A 21,218-nucleotide genomic window follows, 5' to 3' on the forward strand; every position below is an offset into this window, starting at 1 on the left:
CGGGGATGAGCTGTCAGTGCTCCCGCTTGCCTTGGACATTGCCCCTGGTCTGCGGGACCCTGCCCGATTCGGTCTCGCGTCTCGGAGACCGCTCTTCCCAGCTCCTTGTCACCCATTGCTGCTGCGGCCGCAGGTGATTCCTCGCGGACAAAAGTGCCTCGACTGAGGCTTTTCTCTGGTGCGAGGAACTTATTCGAGTTCCGTCTGGTTTTACCGGAGCGGGTCTGGATTTTGCAAGACGTTATCGGTGCCGTGAAAGCCCCAGGGAGGATGGGAACTTGCCACGTTTTACGTAGGGTTTAAACAAACACTCCTGTCAGGGCCCATCCTAATTGTCAGGGGAGATCCGTCCCCTCTATTTGCAGTGTTCTACTGTATGGGCTTCGGTTCCCTGTTGAGATAAATCAGGCATGTGGTCAGCTTGGAGGAAAAATGAGAGAAGCACCACATGTACATACTTATTTTTCTTGTGCACAGAAAGGAATCAATGTAACAAAACCTCCCCTGCATTGTATTAGGGACGTGTCTTTAGCAGGTGGTGAACTTGTTCCAGCCCCGTTCTTGCTTTAATAGAAATGTGAGAAGGATGCATATCTGAACACATAAGTAATGCTACATGACAGGCCAGGCTGTTGTGTTGTTGTGTGTGGCTGCGTGTCTGCATGCCTTGGGGGCAACTCGGGGTGACAGGGTGTCAGGCTGTGGCAGCATACCGTTGTGTCCTGGCTCTGCCGGGCAAAGGGTGGCAAAGGGCTGCCAATGGCATGGCACAGAGGACAGCCATGCACCTTTGGCTGCAGAGTGCTGCTACAGGAGCCTTAGCGTGTATTCTTGACTTGCAAGATCTGTTCTGCAAATGTGCCTACCACTCATTACCCTGCTGAAATGCAGTTGCATGCCAGGCATGCAGTAATGACATGCAGCTCCTTCCATCCATCAGTCACATACAGGGGTTGTGTGTGTGCCTTGCTTTGCTACTTTGATGGCATAAGGAGGGATAAGAACAGTGAGTCACCAAGGAAGCGATTTGCCCAAGGTCACTTGGCAAGGGTGTGTTGCTGCTGAATCAAGACCTCTGACTCTGGTGCCTGTGATAATGCTGGCTGCCACCACATGTGGGTATGTAATACCCAAGGCTGGAACTAGTGCAGAAATGTCCAGGTTGATGTGCTGTCTCTACAGCAGTTGTCTGATCCATTGTGACTTTTGCCGGAGCATACATAACCTAAGTGGTGAAGAACCGTTTTATTTGTTTTTTAATATGTGTGTTGCCATTTTAGCTGAGCAGGTGGTGGGATTGGTTGCTCCTTACCATCCTGACCTGCATCTTCATTACCTAGAAAATCCATTTAATGGTGTTTTCTGTGGTGCAATTTTGTAGGTATTACTGTGTCTCCCTCCCCTGAAAGTCCATTTCCTCGTTCCAGATCCCCACCACTGTAAAGAAGTAAACAGGCAGCAGCTAAAGGAAAGCCTACTTAGAAACTAGAAACCACAGTTGTTGTTCAGTTGAAGAAAGTAAAATAGTTGTGTTTTGTACTTTTAAGCCCTTTTGCATCTTTGCTGTGTTGCTGTTGGAAGGTGGCTCTCTGGCCACTGTGTGACAGAGGGCACAGAGGGCTGCATGAAGCAACTGGACATAGCAAGCTCATTTGACTATGCTGCACCAGGGCAGCTGCCAAGGATGTGCTGGAGTTGCACTTTAGTTCCAGGCCATCTTCAGCTGTGAGCTGTAGACTTTGCTCATATTGGCCTGGAGTTTCTGAGGTCCAAGCTCAACTCAGCCTTTGACTTTTTTATCAAGTTGTTAACCCAGCTGGCATCATGTCCTCCGTGCTTGCTGTTTTGGGGAGAAAAAAAAACTTCTGACAGTGCTTGCTGTGTGGAGGGATGTGGAAAAGAGGGATAGCTGGAGAGGAAGCTCTTGGTTCTCTCCATGAAGAGCATCAGCTGGTCCCAACCAGTGGCTGTTTCCTACTTCTGTAGATGCTGCTCTTTGTTACTCTCCAGCTTGTTTCAGGGTCTCAGAATAGGTCCTGGGATTGTTTTCTGTCTCTTTAAGCCCCGTCTCTTGTCAGTACAGTGTCCATTCCAGAACTGGCATCAGAACAGCCCTTGCTTCCTTGCCCTGTCTGAGGTGATTGCATCAGGCTTGGCTGCTGCTAGGAGGGAAAGTTCTTAGTGGTCAAAGCACTTGAGGATGTGTTTGTGTTCTTCAGATGTCCAGATGTGCTGCTGTAATGGGTTTTAATCTGTTCAGGTCTAGTATTTCCTGGAGATGGCACAGGCTGGCTTCCAGTGCTTAATTCCTTAGGGCTCCATCCAGTTTTAAATATCCTAGCCGACAGATCTCTCAGGTTGTTCTCTTCTGGGAGAATAAGTCCCATGTGGAAAAGCACAAGTTTGCTGTTCCCATCTGAGAATGCATCAACAGTCTGTTCCACCTGTGAGCCTGCTCCTGAGCTTCTGTTGCTGCCTCCCCCCAGGGTTGTCTGCTGTCCCTCAACAGCCTTAGCCAGGCAGAAGCCTAGAGCTTGCTCTGGAAATGTAATTTTCCTTGTACTGTTGCTCTTTTGGCTGAGACCCAGGATCATGCTAGTGCCCTGGACTGGGGGTGGGAGGGGGCACATGGGAGACTTAAGCTGTGTTTGACTATTTTGGACATTTTTAACAGGAAATGTGATATGTAGATGCATGGATATATAATATAATGCAGGGTAGAGATATCATAGCGATATGATGTACAGATGCAACAATATTTTGTCAGTGTTTTTTAAGCTGTATCAGCGAAGTGCAAGCAGGATTGCCAGCACAACTCTTCTGGAAAATCAGAATCTAATGCAGGTCAGGACTTGGTGTCAGTCAGCTCTCCTTTCCTCCCAGGAAGATTTTGACTGGCAAATTCATTTTCTGGTGATCTCATGTGTGGTCCTGTGTTTCCAGAGGGTGGTGGGTGCTATGGATTCTGACTTTATATAGTTGATCTCCATGAGATTTAGTTACCCTGTGAGGTTTCTCATAGCACTGAAGATGTGGAAAAATACACCTGTCTTGGAGCAAGGGGCCTAGGAAGTGTTGTGAGTGCTTTGCTTTTCAGTTGTGCATCTTCAGCAGCTCTGTGTGGTGCAGATTGTGAGGGTGGCCGCAGTGATATTCCTCAGTTCTTCTTGACTTCAAAACAAAAGTTGTGTGATGATTTCCAATGGGCCAATCTTTGCTGCTTTGGTTTGGCTTCCTTTCTTCACCACCTCTGGCAGCCCTTAGTGGAAGGTACCCAGGAACTGTTACTGGAGATTGGTGGGCATGGTTTACTGTATTTTGTGCTTCATCAGCCTCTCCTGGGGAGGCAGCACCAGCCAAATCCCATGGCGTGGAGCAGAGGCACCCTTCCTTCTTCTGTGGTGCCTGTTGCAGGTCATCTGCTTAGCACCGGATCCTTTCATGGGAACAGAGAACTGTTTTTGTTTCCTTCCTACCTGATCTTCTGTGAGACTCAAATTGGATCAGGTGATGGATTTGTTCTAGCTGGGACCAGTTCACGATGGCATTTGCAGTTGCCACGGAGTTATACTCAGCAGGAGATAGTGTAGGGGAAGCAGTTAGTGTCACTGGTACTTGTTTCTGATATAATAGAAAGCCATGCTATGAAGAGGCAGCTTGTTAGGAGTCCTGCTCACTCTCTGTGTCCTTGGCCAGCAGTTCAACACTTGGTGGTCCCTAGGGCAGCCTGGGCCATGGCGTGGCAGGAAGACAGAGCATGGGTTGTGTTAGTATGGATATCTGAAGCCTGTACCAAGCATTGGAAACTGTGTGCTGCTGTTGGGCATCCTGACTGGCTCCAAGTCCTGCTTGCTTGGGCCCTGCTGCTGCTGCCCCTCTTCCAAGACATGGGATGGGCCATCTAAGACAATATGACTTTGAAATAAACAGGGTTGCCTTGATGCCAGCTACAACCCTGCACTGGAGAAACCAGTGGGAGGATAATGGGCTGCAGTGCCCTGAAGAGAGAAATGGGAACCTCTTCTGCTCTCGCTGAGTGTGTGTCCATGCTGGGCATAGTCAGTGCAATGAAGCCTGCTTCCCGCTTTCTCAGCTCCTTGTGAAGAGGTGGTCTGGTTCTTTGACACCTACTGGTGTCTGGGCACAGGTGGCTTCCCTGAATCCCGGTATCCTTGCTGAATTGTCAGATGGGTGCATTGGGCTGGGGTTTCCAGCCCCTTTTCCACTTCCTGTGATGGAGGGCAGTGCTTTCACCTGGCATCATCCTTCTGCATCTTTCTGGGCAGCTCCAGGCAGAGGAACATGCAAGCTATACCTGGGTATCTTTGGAAGACGGGACTTCTCCAATGCAGGCAGCTTGTCTGACAGCTTCAGTTGGAGCCACTAGAGAAAACAGTACTTTGATGCTGGGTTTTTCTTCCCCCAAAGAGCTGGAGCTATGTTTGGGTGTTGGGTTTTTCATCTGCGACTCAGGATGCCTGGAATCCCAGCTGGGGTATAATGGGGAGCCTCTTCTGATGCTGGGGTAATAGCCTCAAGATGGCTTTGGGGCTGCGCTATGCACTGTGCCCAGAGGTGGGGCGTCACCCTGTTTGGTGATGAGCGCTGCTGGAGCCAAGTCCTGGGCCAGAAGCCAGGTTTGTGATCCATGCCAGAGAGGGCGAGACTTGGAAAGCAAAGCAGAGCTCCTCCTGAGTGAGAGATGGACTGAAATACTGAGCAAAACCACAGAGTGCTCCTTGTTCCTGCCTATGCCTACTTGTCTTCTTTCTTCCCAAAGTATGTGGGAGGCCACAGGATGGATCTGCTAGGGAGCAGGAGGGCTGTGCTTCTTGGGCACGTCTGTACCATTGTGCCTCTTCAGGGTGCTGGTTGGGTTGGTTTTCTGCAGTTTTATTTTGTTGTGTTTTTTTTTTTTTTCCCCATTTTAACCCTGCCGCTGGTATTGCTGGATCTTCCCCATCCTTGCAGCTACTGGTTTAACAGCCACCTCCTTGCAAGGTTTGCTGTCCAGAGCAATGCTGTGTTCAGTTGTGCTGCTCTTTCTGTCACAGGTCAGCTGGACAGCTTACCTTTTCCCTTGCTCAGCTCCTACTCCTGTGGTTGAGAAGAGGAAATGGGCCAGGATATGGTTTGTGTAGAAGATGCACTGTGGCACTGACTGTTTACAGATTCTCTGCTTCTCAAAATGTAAGCACAGGAAATGCCAGGCTCTGCTGGGGTTTGTGTGTGCAGCGTGGCTCCTGCATGCTGGGTGTCTCACAGCCTCTGGCCGCAGCAATCTTCTGCCTGTCACAGGACAGAAGAGGTTTTAAACACTCTGCGGAAGCAAGTGCTTGTTTTTTTTCTTTTTTAGCTCCAAAATTAGAGTCTGTCAGGAAAAGTGAAAGGATGTGACTTAACCAAAGACAGGAAGGGAATATGTGGCAGGACTAGGGACAGAAGCCAGGATTCCCAGTTCCTGCTTATCACTCCTACTCTCTTGCCTCTCTGTGTCTCAGCCTCCTATTCAACACATAAGCAGGGCTTTTCTATTCTTCTGAGAAGATGGAGGTCAGGAGCTCCTCTCTTGAAGTATCTTCAATGCCCTGTGCATCTTTGAGGTTTCTAATAAGATTTGCCCTGCTGAAGTTAGAAAGCTATGACTTGTGTGATTACAGTGGAGTTGCAAAACTCTGTCCTTAACTAGGAGCTTCTGGTACTCTGAGGAGCACCGTGGTCCTTTGTTCACCCTGCAAGGAAGTGCTGCTCTCCAAGAATGATGTGCCTTTGTTTGGAGGGCCATACCTAACTTTCTCTTAAGGTTTTATGTTAGGAGTCCTGTTTCTCTCTGCTTGCACTGTATTCCCTGCTGAAGTTTGCTTCATGAATGGTCTTCCTTGACTTGCCACCCAAGGTATGGTACCTGTCTGATCAGTCTGCATTAGTTACCTGGTTCTGCAGGCAGGGACTCTGAGGCATTGCAGTCTTCCTAATAGAAAGTAAAATCTCAATACACTCTTTGGAAGAAAGGTCCTGCTAAATAGCTGTGTATCAGTGAATAGCTGTACTCTCCTTCAGATGGGCAAGGGCGCCAGCAGTGGGTACAACGCTTGTTGCTTTGTTCTGTTGCCATGCTGGGCTTCAGGCCTCTGGAAAGGCTGCAGTTGGGAAAGGATGCTGGCTTATGAAAGGCAAGGGTATCAACAGCCAACACTGTAGGTCTTCCTGCTCAGGGTGAGGAGGAGGAACTGGATGGGTAGCTCTGAAGGGTAGTAACTGAGCAGAAGGGCTGTATCTCTGGTCAACTCTTCTGAACATCAAGCTGGCCAAGGCTGTGGAAACCCCTGCAGCACTGGAGCTTTCACCACTTCCTAGGCAGGATTTATTCCAGCACTGATCTGTAGCAGAGGATCAGGCCAGACAGGGCCTGAATGGAGCAGGTCCGGCCACAGGCGAGCCTCAAGCGTGGCAGTTAGGCTGGGCTGAAAGCTGTCTGTGTCCTGCCTCTGTGCAGCCTTGTTTGAACTTTCCTCTGGCAAGGACCAAAAGGAGTCGGGGAGACCTAGGGCTAGTCCAAGCAAGTTTCCTCTCCCCAGATGCAACAAGGGGAGGGTAGAGGCCATAGCAACAGCTCAAGACTGTCCTCCCAGAGCAAAGCAGTTTGGAGGGGCTTTGGTCGTGACAGCTTTTGAGCAAATGTTTCTTTCCCTCTGGTGTTCCCTGCCTCTTGGGCAGGGAGGGGGAAGTGAAACTGTGGTTCAGACTGAGTCCTCTGGATGGCAAGAAAATTGCTGAGTAGCTGGTTTCCAGGTTGCCGAGGTTCTAGCCAGGGCCCGGTGTGGCTGCCAGAAGCAACAGGCTTGGAATTTCCTCTGCCTGGTGCCAGCTCCGCTTGGGCTGGCCGCAGCACCTCTGCTGGGGCTGGAGCTCTGCTTGAGCTCTGCAGTTGGGGTGCTCCCAGAGCAGGGGTTACACCGGAGCTGCAGCTGCCCCCCTCATTCTCACAGCCTGGTTTCTATTTTCTTTTCCAGGGTCCAAGATGTTTTGAATTACGCAGCCTGCGCCTCCCGCGGGGCTCCTTGAGCAGCCGCCTAACGAGCTGAGCTCCTGACAAACTTTGCTCTGGCTTTAGCTATGCTTGGAAAATTTTACAGCCTTTTCAGAAAAAGGAAATGCCAGGAAAGGCCTGTCTCTTCTTACTTTTATGAGGGGGTCCCAGTTGAGAGAAGGTGAGATGGGTTTGGAAGACAGGAAGGATTTTGTGTATGGTAGTATATACACTTTCTAGTGATCAGGGTGAGTGGACTTGGTGCATCTTCCTGTAGTGGGCACAGTGGGGGCAAGACCTGCAGGGCACTTGGCAGATGCACCACGGACACAGGAATCGGTGACTCCTTCGCTGCCGGGAGATGGTGGTCTGTATCTTCCCTCCAGCTGCCAGCATAGTCACTGGCTGTTTAATCTTTGCTAATTATGCTTTTTCTGAATGGTGGTGGTTTTATTTCTGCTGTGGTCAGAGGCCACATGGACGTGCTGTGTGTTGGTCCCCGAGGCTTGGGGGAAGGATTGCCATCAGTTGCTGTGCTGGTGGTTTCCTTATCAGGGGACAGCACGTGCCCAGGCAGGGTACTGTCGGCATAGGGCAAAGAATGCAGGTGCTGCCAGCCCAATGTTTGACCCAAGAGGGATAGTCTAGTGTAACTTCGAATGAGAAACTGGGACCCAAAATAAATGGTGACTTACCTGCCTTCCCTTTGTAAGATGGTGCTGAGAAGGGAGCAAGGAGCCCTCCGGTTTGGATAAACTCCCCCTTGATGTGGTGCTGGAAGTCTGCCCTTGGATTTGCCTGTTTTCCTTCAGGAGAGCCCACCAGTGATGTCATGGATCTCCCAACAAGTACTTCTGTCTGGAGAGACACTAAGGGTACAGGCTGCTTCCTGCCATCCTCCTTGCATGTCCTCCCAGTGTCCCAAATCCCTTTCCAGTGGTGAAAACTCATCTATGGAGACTGGGATGGGGGTTTTGGTTGGAGCCTGTAAAAACTCAGCAGCCTGGGGAGCTGTGGAACTTCTCCAGTGGGAGGGATCAAGGTTTCTGTTCGATCCGTAGGCATCAGCTGCTGCCAGTCATTGTGGATGAGCATCAGACATGGACAGTGATGGCTCTGGGTGGAAGGAGCCTCACGCTGGTCCTGCTTTGAGGGCATTGCCTGTTACACTTGTCAGAAGTGTGGCTCTGGGCAGCTATTTGATTTGGCAGCCTGTGCAGGCCCGGTAGCCCCAAGAGAGGGGTGCAGGCACCAGAATTGTGCCTTACTCTCTCTTTTCTCATTGCTCTACCCATCCCCTACCTTCTACAGTTTTGGGTAGAATAAAAAGCACCTTGTCATGGCTGTGTCCCCTCCTCCACCTGGAAATGAGTGATGTATCCCCTTTCTTGGAACTCATGTGCAGAAACTGAGATTACCTTTGACAGGAAAAGCCAAGCACCTTCACTCTGCTGCTGGGAATTATGAGAGTGGTCCTCTGTTGGCTTCTTGCAGTGATGAGCTTCTCTTTTCCCAGATCATTCTCAGAGCTCAAGACATGTGGGAAGCTGCTGGGGAGACTATTGAAAAAATGGTTAAATAGTTTATTGTTATTTATTTCTGTGATGCCATCTGCACATATATGGTCTATAATGGCTGAATTGGATGTTTTTGTACCTTTTAGTTTCCTAATTTTCAGTGGGGAATCCTTTTTCATGTGAGCTTGGCACTAGGAAAGAAAAGACCAAGCCCTGCTTGTCCTCTTTGCCATTAGAGCAGCACAAATCCAAAGGAAGCACAGATAAGTGCAGGGGCATGGCTGCGCTTCAGTCTGTGGCATCTCTCCTTCCAAAATATTTCTACAGGTCAGAGGTTTAGTAATGATCTGCCTAAACTGCCCACCTCCATTGCAGAATTCAGTGTGAGTTTTTGCTTCTCATTATCTTAAAAAAAAAAAAAAGAAAGAAAAAGAAATCATAGCAAATAAAAGCCTTTCCAAAACCCAAACCTGTTTTTGCTCTTTAAAAAAGTCAGTTTCATGAGTTGAAAAGGTAAACATCTTGTTGATAAAAGAGTTACTTTGCCTAAAGCAGAGCTTCAGCAAAGAAGTGTCCAGCCATTTCCAAATATTTTGATATCATTTTAGCCCTCATGTGTTATTTTAGTGAGAAGAGTGATTTTTCCACCTGCTTGTGTGGTCAGGACTTTACCTGTAAGCAATTGCTTCTCACCCCACCTTGTGATTTCAGAATATTCAGAGACTCAGCTACTGGTGGCAAATGTTTGTAATTTAGTTTATTATGCTTTTTAATCAAAAGTAATTTCACAAGTAAGTCCTAGTCTGATTAAAATGTATTCCTTGTACTAGTAGGGTTTAGCTGTCCCTCTTTTCCCACTGTAGTTTAAGGGCCCCAGGCATTTTTTGATGCTGTTAACAGGCTGCCATTGATAAGTCCTTTGCCCAGAATTCCCAGTAGCAGCCTGTAGGCCCTTGGAGGGGCCCATGAAGGTCCACAGTGCATTTAATACCAGAGGAGTGAACTAATCATCCTGGGATTTCTGTTTCTGAGGCCAATGCTGTCAGTGCCATTTTCCAAGCCCTTTCAGTGGAAAGGGACGATGTTAACACTGCTCAGGGCTGCTGATTCCTGTATGGGTGATGATGTTTGTATCCATCTCACTGCAACCAGATGGAGAAGTTAATTGCTTTGCCCAGCCTCTGGTTGAAACAAGACTGCAGAAGAGGGTAACTGTGGCTAGTGCTTAGTTAGTTGGAAGGGGAGAAAGAAGAGGTGACCATATCCAAGAGTAAGGCCATGTTTTGGCATTGTCCTTCCTCCAAGGCCTGGTACTGAGCATATTGGATGGCTGCTCTTTCACTGTTTGATCTGTGGCTGTTTCTGTCTGGGTGGTCCAGTGGCTGGGGCTGTGGTGGCTGTTTGCAGTGTTTTTGGAAAAGCTACCAGGGGTATGCAAAAAATTGATCTTTCTTGGAAGCTGATAGGAGAATCCCAGTAGCAAACACTCCAAGAAGTCAAGCTCTTACTTCTCTTGCTACCTCCTTGCTCCACACTGGGCACAGATACTAAGGTGCCCATACTTTGACTTGGATTGTGTGCAAGTGGCTCAGCATCAGGTGAGAGCCCAGCAGTCCTTCTTCCAGACATGACATGCTGATGATGAGGGAAGGGATGAGGCAAAGCTGGAACCTGGCTCGAGAACCTGTGCCATCCAGGCTCTCTTTTGCACACAAGCTGTGTGTCTGTGGGGTCCTCCCTGATCTGGTGAGCCATGGCTAATGGCTGACTCTGGGCTCAGAAAGGAGTAGGAGTATGGGGGAATTGGGATTGAAACAGTGAGGAATCTCTGCATTGCCCTTGGCCAGTAGACAAGTCTAATGCTTTCTCTGATTTGCATATCAATTAATTTTTATTTTAAGAGGACTCAAGTGGACCCAAGTGCCAGACTGCATCTCATGTAGGAAGAATTCAGGAATTGGTTGATTTGATCTGAACAAGCCTGTGGATGGTATCGCTTAATGAGCCAAAGATACTCCTCTGGGTGAAGTCAGTTCCTCTCTGTCTGAAACAGGTAAATGCCAATTTTTCTGGGGGTCTTCAGGTCCCATTGAATATCTGGGCAGCAATTGAGTGAGAGTCTTGTAGTCACAGGATCCTCTCTGATGGTAGGATGGTTTGCCTGGGACCTGCCACTGCCCTCGGGGGTCCCAGTGCCAAGGGACCAATTTTCTAAGGTTCTGCTTCCCATCATCATGTGACTTGTCAGACCCAATGCTGCTTGGCTGACCACATCTCAGGTTCAGGACAGAACCCGTGAGAGAGGGGTAGTTGCATGGTAGCTTCTGGCTGTAGAGCTCCTCTGGTCAGCCTCACTGCTGTGGGATGGGGAGAAAGCCAGCCTTCCCTGCCCAGAGGCAGGAAATGAGAACCACGTGGGCTGACTTGGAGCCTCACGGGCAACTGATGCTTGCAACAAAAGCAGTGTGGCTGGGATTGGGCTCACTGGCTGACTGCCACAGCGCTGGTGGCCTTGTTCAGTGTCCTCTGTTTGCATAGAGAGGGAGGGCAAAAGGGGTGTCCCCTTTTGGCTCCAGTGCTCAAAGTGGCGGGCTGCAGCCGGAGCTGGTCTCTTTTCCTCTTTCTGCTGTGCATCCACCCGTAGGCACTTGTCTGGGCTCTCGCTGTGAGTGTCCAGCTGTTGCATATGACAGGAGTAGGGGCAGCTCGTGGGCTGTGGCACACTGCCTTCACCCAGGGCGCCGTAGACAGACTTGGCCCCAGCACAACAGCTGTGCTGGGGTTTGCGGCTGCCACTGCTTCCAGGACAAGAAGGGTCTTGCAGTTTCGTGACCGGCATCTTTCCTCCTGCATTTGAGGCCTCTCAGCAGTCATCCTGAAGCCTTTTTCTAACCCCAGCTGAGGTGCCAGGACTCCCACTTCCCATCGCTGAAGTAGTGGTTATTGGAGGGAAAAGCAACATAAGCTTTCTGGGTGGACCCTGTGGTGTTTGTCCTGTTCCATTACAACGCAGCAGCAGTGGCACCAGCCGCTGCCTTCCTCCCCTTGCTGGGCTGGAGCGCTGCAGGCTCTCGGCAAATGCTGTCTGCGGACATCTGCTGCCTCCTCCCCCACTGCCTCCTGGCAAGCAGCAGCAGCTTCCCAGCAAACAGCCTGCTCTTTGCATCACTCCCTGCACACCCGACCAAGGCTCCCTTCTGCTCTTACAGACACCTTCGCAGGACCTTGAAATGGTGGTTTCCCCAGTGTTGGCTTGGCTCCAAGCAGCCTTCTGCTTCACAAGACCATAGCTGAAAAAAAATCAGGGTGCCTGATGGAGGAGAAAGGCTTATTAAAGGTGATTCTTACCGGGTTCTGGCTTAAGATTCAAACAGGCAGCCCTGTCTTTGGCAGGGCTCCAGCCAGCGCCTGGGGCCTGAGGCAGGCATGGAGTCTGGGGCAAAAAGCTTGGAGCTGTTTGACTGGAGCAAATGTGGGTAGGTCAGCTGTGAACTGCAGCCCTGGTGCCCGGTGTCTGGCTTGATTATGTCATGTGCAGCAAAGGGAGGCAAAACTCACTATTGCAGGTATTCATTAAGTAATTTCCAGGAGACAGGAGCTTTTGTTTATTTCTGCTCTGGCCGAATAGTGGGATGATGTGCTCCTTGGTTGTAGATGGCCACAGGGCTGTGGGTTTCTGTCTCCTGAGAGTAACCTCCAGGCTTGATAGTCCTGCCATTTTGGCAGTAGGAAGCCCCTGGCAAAGTGACATTTTTGTGGGTTCAGTGTCTCAGTGTTGCTGCTCCCATCTGTGGGTATCAGCATTTGGCACCAGAAGGTGTGGCAGTAACCTTTACCCCAAGCCCAGGCAGTCCCCTAAGCCACAGTTGCCAAGATGCTCTGGCTGCATCTTTTATGCTTCTAGCCTGGGGACTTCTCTGGAGAGCAGAGGAGCTGGGAGGGATGGAGCAGAAAGATTTAATGAAGTGGGCATGAGAAGCGTAGCAAACTCCTTTCTCCTGAAACCAGTGAAGCAGTAGCTGGGAGCATGAAGGCAATGCCTGTCTGTGATCTCAGGGCATGCCCAAAAGGAGAGCTGAGGTATGTGGATTAGTCAAAAGGGATGGTAGAGGATGAAGGAGGATTCTGCAGCTTTGACTGTAAAGGCAGTTTTGGAAGAAGGAGGTGGAGATATTGCAGGTGGGACATGAAAACAGGAGCTTGGAAAGATGGGATAAACAAAGCTAGTAGGAAATTTGCTAATTTGTACCTGAATCAGAAAGATGTGAGCACAATTTGAACTTACTTAGGCAAGAAGGCACAACTCTGTGTTTGAAGGGAGAAGGGATCATCTTCATGTGACCATCTTTGCAATTGAGGAGTGCAGGGGCACAGCCAGATCCCCTCTGGCAGCTTGGAGAAAGCTTGGTTTTATGTGGAGAAGTATTGCTTGGCACCCAGTTGACAGTAGGTTCTGGCCCCCCTGTTTGCTCAGTAAGACTGTGGACTGTGACTGTGTACGCCTGGTGTCAGAAGTATTAGTGGGAGAGCTGTGTGGATGCCATGTAAATGCTGCTGGAAGAGCCTGCAAAATCATCTGAATGCCTGTGATGGATGTGGCTTAGAGATGGGAGCTGTGGGACAGAGGGTCTGGCTGACAGGAGCAGTGAGGCCGGGGGCTGCATGGCAGGCAGGGCCAAGGTGCTCCTGTTGGCACACTTCTGGGTGCCACTTTGTTGGCAGCTGGGCTCAGTGCTGCTGCACAGAAGGAAAGAGCCTGGAGCACATCCAGCAGCCAGACCCAAGCTGAGTGCTTGGGTGTGCTGTCTGCCTGGGCAGTAGCCACAAGCCCCTTCTCCTTGTTGGTGTGGCGCTGAGCACAAAGGAGATGATGCAAGGGAAGGATGAGGTGTGTGTTTTGAGAGGGAGATGAGAGATGCCACTGGGAAACAGACCTGAGCTCTCTTCTTTTTGTGCTGGCAAATACTAGGTTGGGTGGGGGCAGAGGGGCTGGGTTGCAGGCCAGAAACACTCACACACATCCCTGAGAGGAGAAGGTGAAATGCTGCAGGAAGCCATGCTCTTGCCTGCATAGACGATCCAGAGCTGCTGCAACTCAAGGGTGACACAGCAAAGCCATGCTTCCCCCAGACATCTAGACCCTGTTCCAGAGCTTAGGAGGAGACAGCTAAGGAGGTTATAGGGCTCTGGCAGGCAGCCTTTAAGCCCCCACTGGGGAATAGGGGTGTCAGCAGCAGCTGGGTACAAGGACTGGTGGGTTCTGGTGTTTACCCAGTGCTGAGGAAAAGCAGAAGGTGCCATGTGGAGGCCAATTGTTGCCTCCCCCAGGAGACCAGTGAGGGAGTGCAGGGGAAGGCAGCTGGGCATAATGTTATCCTGAGAAGAAAGCACTGATAATTGGAGGCAGAGGGAGCACTGGGGCCCAGGAGATTGCTGGGAGAGACATCCTTCCTTTGATCAGGGAAGGAGTGCCAAGAATCCAGCAGGACCCTTGACATGGGAGCACTCTCTCCTGTGAGTGCTTTGGTTAGTGCCTCTGGCTGTGACTTTGTGCCCAAAAGTTTCCCAGAAGGAAGTGGCAGGCAGGTGTAGGTGTATGGACTGCAGGGACTGGTGCTGGGCTCAAGGAGAGCGGCACCTGGCTCTTCTTCCTTCTCTGGTGGTGCTGGGTGCATTCCTATGAGTTATCATTCCCTCCATGCCAAGGCTAGTTCAAGATTTTACCCTAAGTGTTCGGCTGTCACTCTTCTGGGCTCTTGTTTTCCTCTGCAAGGAGTCCAACTCCTGGATTGGATCTGCAGGTAGGACTCTGTCTCTAGTGAGTCAGGAGCATGCTGAGCCAGCACACAGGGAGCTAAGCACATGCCCTGGCCAAAGCTGAAGCCCCAGCTGGCCCTTTTGGGAGACCAGTAGCCTCCCTAGCCCAGACTCATTTGGGGTGGCCCCAGTGGGCCTTCAGCAGCTGTCTTTTTTGTACTGGAAGGATGGAGCCAGGAGAGGGGGAAGGGAGAAATCACCCTGAAAGGGTTAATAGTAGCTCCAGCCTACTTCTCAAAGCCCAGGCCCTGCTGCAGGAGTGGTGTTGAGCAGCCTGCTCCAGTTGGCGTCTGTCCCAGAATGCTTTGGAAAAGCACTGGCCTCTGACCCCCAGTACAAACTGAGCCCAGCACGTGGGAGGGAGAAATTACTCCCAGACCTTCAGGCTCCAGGGTTTACAAGCTGCCTGCAATAAAGCAGCCATTTTTTTCCAACAGTTATTAAATCTCCCCTTTTAGCTCGCTGCAAACCTCTGCGTGTTGTTCTCCTACCCTGTCCCTAGCCCCACACTGTGCTTTTCCTGCTCAAGCCCAAAACGCTTCTGTAAGGTGAGGCAGGCCTTCTTGGGGAAGGCTGAAGGCTGGGAGAACTCCAGCCGCTGGTTCATGAACAATGCCCCTCACCCTGCACTGGTGGGTCCCATCCAGTTAGGCTGCTGTACTTAATGTCTGTCTGCCTGCTTTCTGCATGAGCTAGTGCAGGCAGCAATAGCCTTCCCAGGTGCCTTGCTGCAGCAATCTCTGGAGAATCTTGTACCTGCTTCCCCCACTTGCAGGAGGCACATCTGCACCTCTTTTCTGAGCCCCCATGGGGCCAGTGGGCCTCTGCTGATGGATCACACTTCAGTATTGTCTTATTGTCCACACTGGAGACTGGGAACCAAAGAGCAAAGGTTTTCTTCTTGGCCTTGCTGATGGCTGGGGTAGCTATGGACAGGACCTTGGTTTTTGCTTGCCTCAGTTCTGCTATCTTGAAACGGGAATAGGAGCAGGTTTTGCACTTACCTATCATCAGGTCCTTAGGTAACTTATTCTGTCTGCACTCCCTGCAGTGAGCAACAGATTAATTGCCAGGGAGGCTGGCCAGTTTCTATGGGAGATCACTGTGTGGGAGGCTCATGAGGCTTCCTTCACCAGCTAGTGTTTGTAATGACTGCTGCAGCTGGAAAGTACCAAGAACTGCTTATTCACATAGGGTTTTGTGAACATCCAGTTGTGTGGAAGTGCCGAGTTGGCATGGAGCAGTGAGCACTGCCTGTCTGGTGCTGTGCTGAACATGCCAGCATGTTGAGTTACTGCAAAGGGTGTGGGGAGCACGTGTTTTTGTTTGTACAGTACTTTGGGAACAGAACACTCTTACAAGTGGCTACCATGCCATGGGCACTGTGGGATCCAGATAAATAAAATGGGAGCTGGTATTTCAAAACAACCTTTTCCCTGCTCCTCCCACCTCCTGTGCACATTCCTCTGGCAAGAAGCAGGGGAAGGTGAGGAGGTGCCCACAGAATGCAGCCGTAGCCCATAGCCCAAGAGAAGCTGAAGCAGCAGGCAGCCTTGACTCTACAGCAGATGTAGGACACATTGAGTGGAGCAAGTCACCTTAGCCTTGGCTGTGCCACCTGTCAGGCATGGGCCTGTGGACCCACACCAAAGTCCCTAGCCCTTGCGGTGGCTGGAGGACAGCAGCTCTGAGGATAGCCCTGGAGCCTTAGGCTTTCACTGCACTTCTTTTTCAGACCCAGTGATTAGCCAGGAGCAAAGTGCCTTAGCAGGATTCTCACACTGCACTGGCACTGGCAGACCTGTGCTGTACCTTGCTCTGTGCTGCACTCCTGGGTACAATGAGGCAGGGAAGCCATTTTCCTAAACATATCTTGGGCTGGTCTAGGATTTACTCGAAACACACACACAAAAAAAAAAGCACATTCATTCGAACCCCCTTCTCTCTCTGAGGCTTGGTTTTGTTTTTTAAATCTATATGGCAAGCAACCAAACTGGCTGAGTCAGTCAGCTGGCTGGCCACCAGAAGTAAAAATGCGGTTTTGTCCCCTCCCTTGTTCCACACCCCCCCACTGCCCCCCCCGGATTTTTTTTTTCTCCTTCACTTAGCGACAGTTTCATGTATTTACAACAAACCTCTTTCTGCCTCCTTCTCTCTTGGGGCTGGGACAAATGGAAGCTGGCTTTTATTTTCAGAATCAGCCTAGGGAGAGAAGGTACAGGAGGGCAGCCTGGCTTTGCCTTCTTGCTGCTGCTCACAGTGATGCTGCCTGGGAGGAGAGCGAGCTCCCTGCTGCGTTGAGGCCTTTGCAGGCTGATGGCAGCATCTGCTGTGGTACAGGCAATTAGATGGAGAGGTGAAGTGCCTTGCCCAAAGCCATGCAGGCCAGGCCTGGGAGGATAGGAGCTGAGAGCCAAGTCTCCTTTGGACCCTGGCACGCAGAAGCTATGCTGGCCATGGGCTGGCTTTCAGGGGGCAGGAAGCTATGTGAGGTTCCTGAGTGTTTTCCTGGCTGCTGTTGGTGCAGGGATGGTCTGGTTGAAACATGCCCTGCAGTTGTCTTTTCCACTGGGAAGATGGGAGCCAACAATGCTCCTATGTGAGCAGCCAACGTCTTGTAGAGGGGCAAGACGCTCTTTTGCCAAGGGGGAGCCAGGGGTGTTGGGCTGCTCTGGTGGCAGTCTGCATGGGCAGCTGGCCAGGCTTTGAGCACCTCGTGCTGTTGGGCTGCTCGCGATGTATCCTGAGAACGGGAGCACAAGGGGTGCATCCAAATTCTGTAGCCCCATATGTGGCCAGCCTTGTTACCCATTCTCAGGGTGGAGAGGAGATGGTGCAGGGGGTTAAGCAGCTGTGATCTAAGTGCTCACTCTGCTCCTTCCCTCCTCCCTTGTGGCAAGCCTTATTTCCAGCCTGAACTGCATGACAGATCATGACAAGTCATGGAATCTAAATGTGTGTCCCAGCCCGCAGCATGTCACTGGATACTGGAGCATGTGGCACCCCACAGAAATAAACATTAGCTGTAAATAAAGGAGGCTTCTCCAGGAAGAAGTTTTCAGATGCAGATTGTCCGGTTGGCTTCAGAGACAGTTTCTTAATTTCTATGTTGATTTTTGCTATTTCAAATGCATACAATGCAGCAAATTCTCCAATCTGACTGGCTTCTGTGTACTTCAGCAAGGGGGCTGCATGAGAGTAAGCAGCTGGCTGCCTGCTGTGAGCCTCGCAGTAGCTGATGATACCCACATTGGTCTGAACTAGTTTGCTGCTTCCTCTGTCATATATCACAACTTAATCATGGGACATGCTTGCAAGGCAGCAAAAGTGGGGAAGGGGAGAAACTGATTTACTCTTTTTTATTTTAGCAAGGATGTAATGGGCTAATAAATGTTAAAAGGCAAAGTAAATCCTTCACAATATTTTGCTCTGTTGGAATGAAAGGAACTGAAAGATGGACAAAAGCTTAAGAACGTGGTGGGGAAAGGTACCCACAAGTTGCTGGTAAGGCTGAGTGTCTTTGCCACATGTCACATGGGGAACATAGACATGAGGGGAACGGTAGCTCTCTTATTCCCCAAGATGTATGTCTCTGCAAATGTAGTTGTGCCCCCACCTCTTCTCTGATGGCTGGTGGCCATCTTTGTTGGTCCACTATACCATTAAGCTGGAGGTGTCCGTGAAAGTGCTGCAGTGGGCAGACATCTGCAGTTCATACAGGAATTATGGCTGCAACTCAGAAGAGGTGGGGAAAAGCGAGAAGTGATGCTGGGATCTGGTGTTGGCAGAGATTTCTGGAACTGGAAATTAGTAAAGGGTAATGGATGTTGCCCACTTGCTGAGCAGTAAAGGGAGCTTTGAGGTCAGGAGGATACTGGGGATGTATCTCCTGCCTAGTGCCTAGTCCTCAGCCTGTCATCACTTCTCTTTCCCTTCCCATCTCTTAAGAGCTTATGCCCATAGGCTTGATGAGGTGTGTGAAGAGGAGAGCTCTTTAGCTATACCTGAGTGTCTCTCTGATGTAATCACTGTACCTGACAGAGCTACCCTTTTTCCTTAAAATTATTTGTCATTCACTCAGCAACCATGTAAGGCAGAAGAAGAGGAGGAGTGGTATGGAAAAGAATATAGTGGCCTGCAGTTTGCTGACACTTGTGGCCAAGTACTGAAGCACATACCATTGTTTTCCACCAAACATGGGGCATACTGGGGACCTGACCCCATACAGGAACTTTTTGTGTTTTGTGCTTTTGGTAATTGTCTCTGTTAGTGGATGTCTACTTGATCCTGGTACTTAACCTGTGTGATTTTGGTTTTGCCAGAGGGAAGGACGCGAGACTTGTCAGTTCAGTTTTGGTTCATTTTTCAGTCCTTGCCTGGTTGAATTGCAAACCAGTGGGGATCTTGAAATCCCATTGCTCTTTCTGACAGGTAGAGGTGGGGAAAATAATCCTGAAATAGATCTGCTGTTTAAATCCTTTCCATCTCATGAACTGAAACTTCTGATAAACTGCCTGACCTTCAACCCCTCTGTTTACACCCTAGCTGGACTCCTCAGAATGCTGGTGCTGTATTACAGCTGTTTATGGTGTTCCTCCACCCAATAACATGGTTTTTAAAGTTGAGGGAGTGGAGGAGGGAAGCATCCCCGAGGGACTACTTAACTTCCAGACTTGCTTGCATTTTGCTCCGCAGGCAGGTGACTGGAATTTGGCACAGTCTGTTTCTAACCTCATCACCAGGAAAGATGCTTGTAACAAGGTCTGACCCATGGGCAAACTTCTAAGCAAACACAAACTCCTGCAGCAAATCAATACCTGAATCAATGGGTTTTTTTTTCCTCTCTCAGAGTACAGCTGTGTTGACTCAGTCTGCTGAGGCTATTTCCTAGGTCATCTCCCTGCCAAAGCCTGAAATGAAGAGCTGGAATATCAAGCTCTTTTCTATTTCTGTTGTCACCTGAGTTGAAGGAGTACCTACATTTCAGGCTTCACTGGAAGTCTTGCTTATAGTTCTTGGAGTTAACTGGCTATCTGCAGTACATCAGAGGGGTGAAAGGCAATGGGCAGCTTGTCAAACCCTGAGCAAAACTGTGGTGGGCTCTGTGTGTGCATGTGCTGGACAAGGAGTCTTAGCATCATGTGTGCTGTGTTGTGGCAGGTGTTTGCCATCACATCACCATGGGTTGGAGGGGCTGGTAGAATTGGAGCACTCTGAAAAAGCCTCATCCTGCACAGTCAGGCACTGTGTGTTTGGAGCTTTGAAGTTTTACTTGGTCTGGAAGGGAAAATCACTCTTGTGGAAGTAGTTAGAGATGAAAATGTAGCTGCTATCTCATCCTTGAGCTGTTGTCACTATGTAGAGGATGGGCACTGCATGTCCCCTCTTTGGGGCTGTGCATGTACATCATTCTATGATGTGGTGTCAGCAGGGCCAGCAGCCAGGGCTAAGCTTTGTGATGGTCTCCAGTGAATAACGGGAGTTTGAGAATGAGCTTTATTTGGTACAGAGCAGGTGGGCAGCGCTGTGTCCTGAGGATGCTCAGGAGAATGCTCTGTCTGCTCCTGGACGGTATGTCCAGATCTGGGAGCTGACAGCTCATTTCCTGTTTTGCATTTGACCATGAAGATGATTGTTGTCTCCTGGATTTGCCCATGTGGAGTGAGGCTAATGGTCTTGGCAGTCAGAAGGGTGAACCCGCTAATGTCCGGGATGTTTGGAAAGAGCTATGAGAGACTTGGAGCCCACTCTGCTCCAAAGCTGTTGTATCTGCAACCTTGCCTGTGCTCTCTCTGGAGTGTTTGAGAAAAGCCTGCAAGCTGCAGCTGGATGCGAGTAGGGTAATGTGTCCTAGGCCTCACACATATCAGGCTTCACTTGCTTTCGCAGTGAGGTTCTGGTGTCCAGAGGTGGGACTGCTGAATTTGCTGAGCCAAGCACTGAACAAGAGAACTGGTGTCTTCTGCTCCCTGCTGTGCTGTAGGGTAGGCTCCCTGTCTAGACTGGAGTGCCAGGGCCTGGATGCAGTGGGACTTCTTGCTGAGGCCAAGCAGGGCTGGGCTGCAGGAGGAGACGTGCCTGGCTGTGTCCTGCAGCACTGCTGTCCGCCGAGGAAGAAGGAACGACAGGACTTCCATCACTTCCAGCAGCAGAGAGGCTTCCACTTTCTCTCACGCCCACTCGCTGGTACTGACACGCACATGTGTGCAGATTCAGGTTCACACCAGCATGAACATGCTTGTGCGGATTCACATGAATTTGCAGTTAAGCAGACACACCCACGCCAGCACGGATGCAAACAGACCCATGCTGGTGCAGGCCTGCTCGCTGTCAGAGGCAGACATGCTCCTATTTGCATGACTCCGGGCTTGTGCTGGCACAGGCACCAGGATACATGCTCCTGTGCTCACAGACACTGGCAACGGGCTAAGCCATGGCACTGGTCTATTTTTGGGAGCACTCCTAAGAATTGTAAGCGTGTTTCAGATGTTAGAGTCTTAGATGGGGGAAAGCTAGAACAGATGGCTGGAGGGTTCAGAGCAGCAGCCCTGCTGAGAACAGATATTTATAGGCAGATTTAACCCTTGTGTGGTCTCTGGAGCCATGTTTAAAGGGACGGCATCTGGAGCAAACATGGTAGAGCCGAGTGATGACCTCTGAGGGTGTGCTGTCCTATCTGGTTTCTGTGAGCCGATTATCAGTGTAGTCTGGAAATCCTGTCTATGCTCTACCTCTTTCTTAGAGGATGCAGCTTTCCCTAGACTGTGGAGCCTGGTTTCTATAAGCCTTAGTGAAAATGGGCTGGTTGTGGTTATTATTTGCTGACCAAGCTGGGGCAGCGGGTACTGTGGCTG

General features: G+C 50.3%; 1 protein-coding gene across 2 annotated transcripts in view; it reads left to right on the top strand.

Moving 5' to 3' along the window:
* BCL9L (BCL9 like) overlaps positions 1–21,218 on the top strand; it is a 45,035-nt gene that overhangs the window by 374 nt on the left and 23,443 nt on the right. The gene's annotated exons all lie outside the window — the stretch shown is intronic.

The sequence above is a fragment of the Lonchura striata genome, chromosome 24 (assembly GCF_050655825.1).
Source record: "Lonchura striata isolate lonStrDom1 chromosome 24, ASM5065582v1, whole genome shotgun sequence".
Lineage (NCBI taxonomy): Eukaryota > Metazoa > Chordata > Aves > Passeriformes > Estrildidae > Lonchura > Lonchura striata.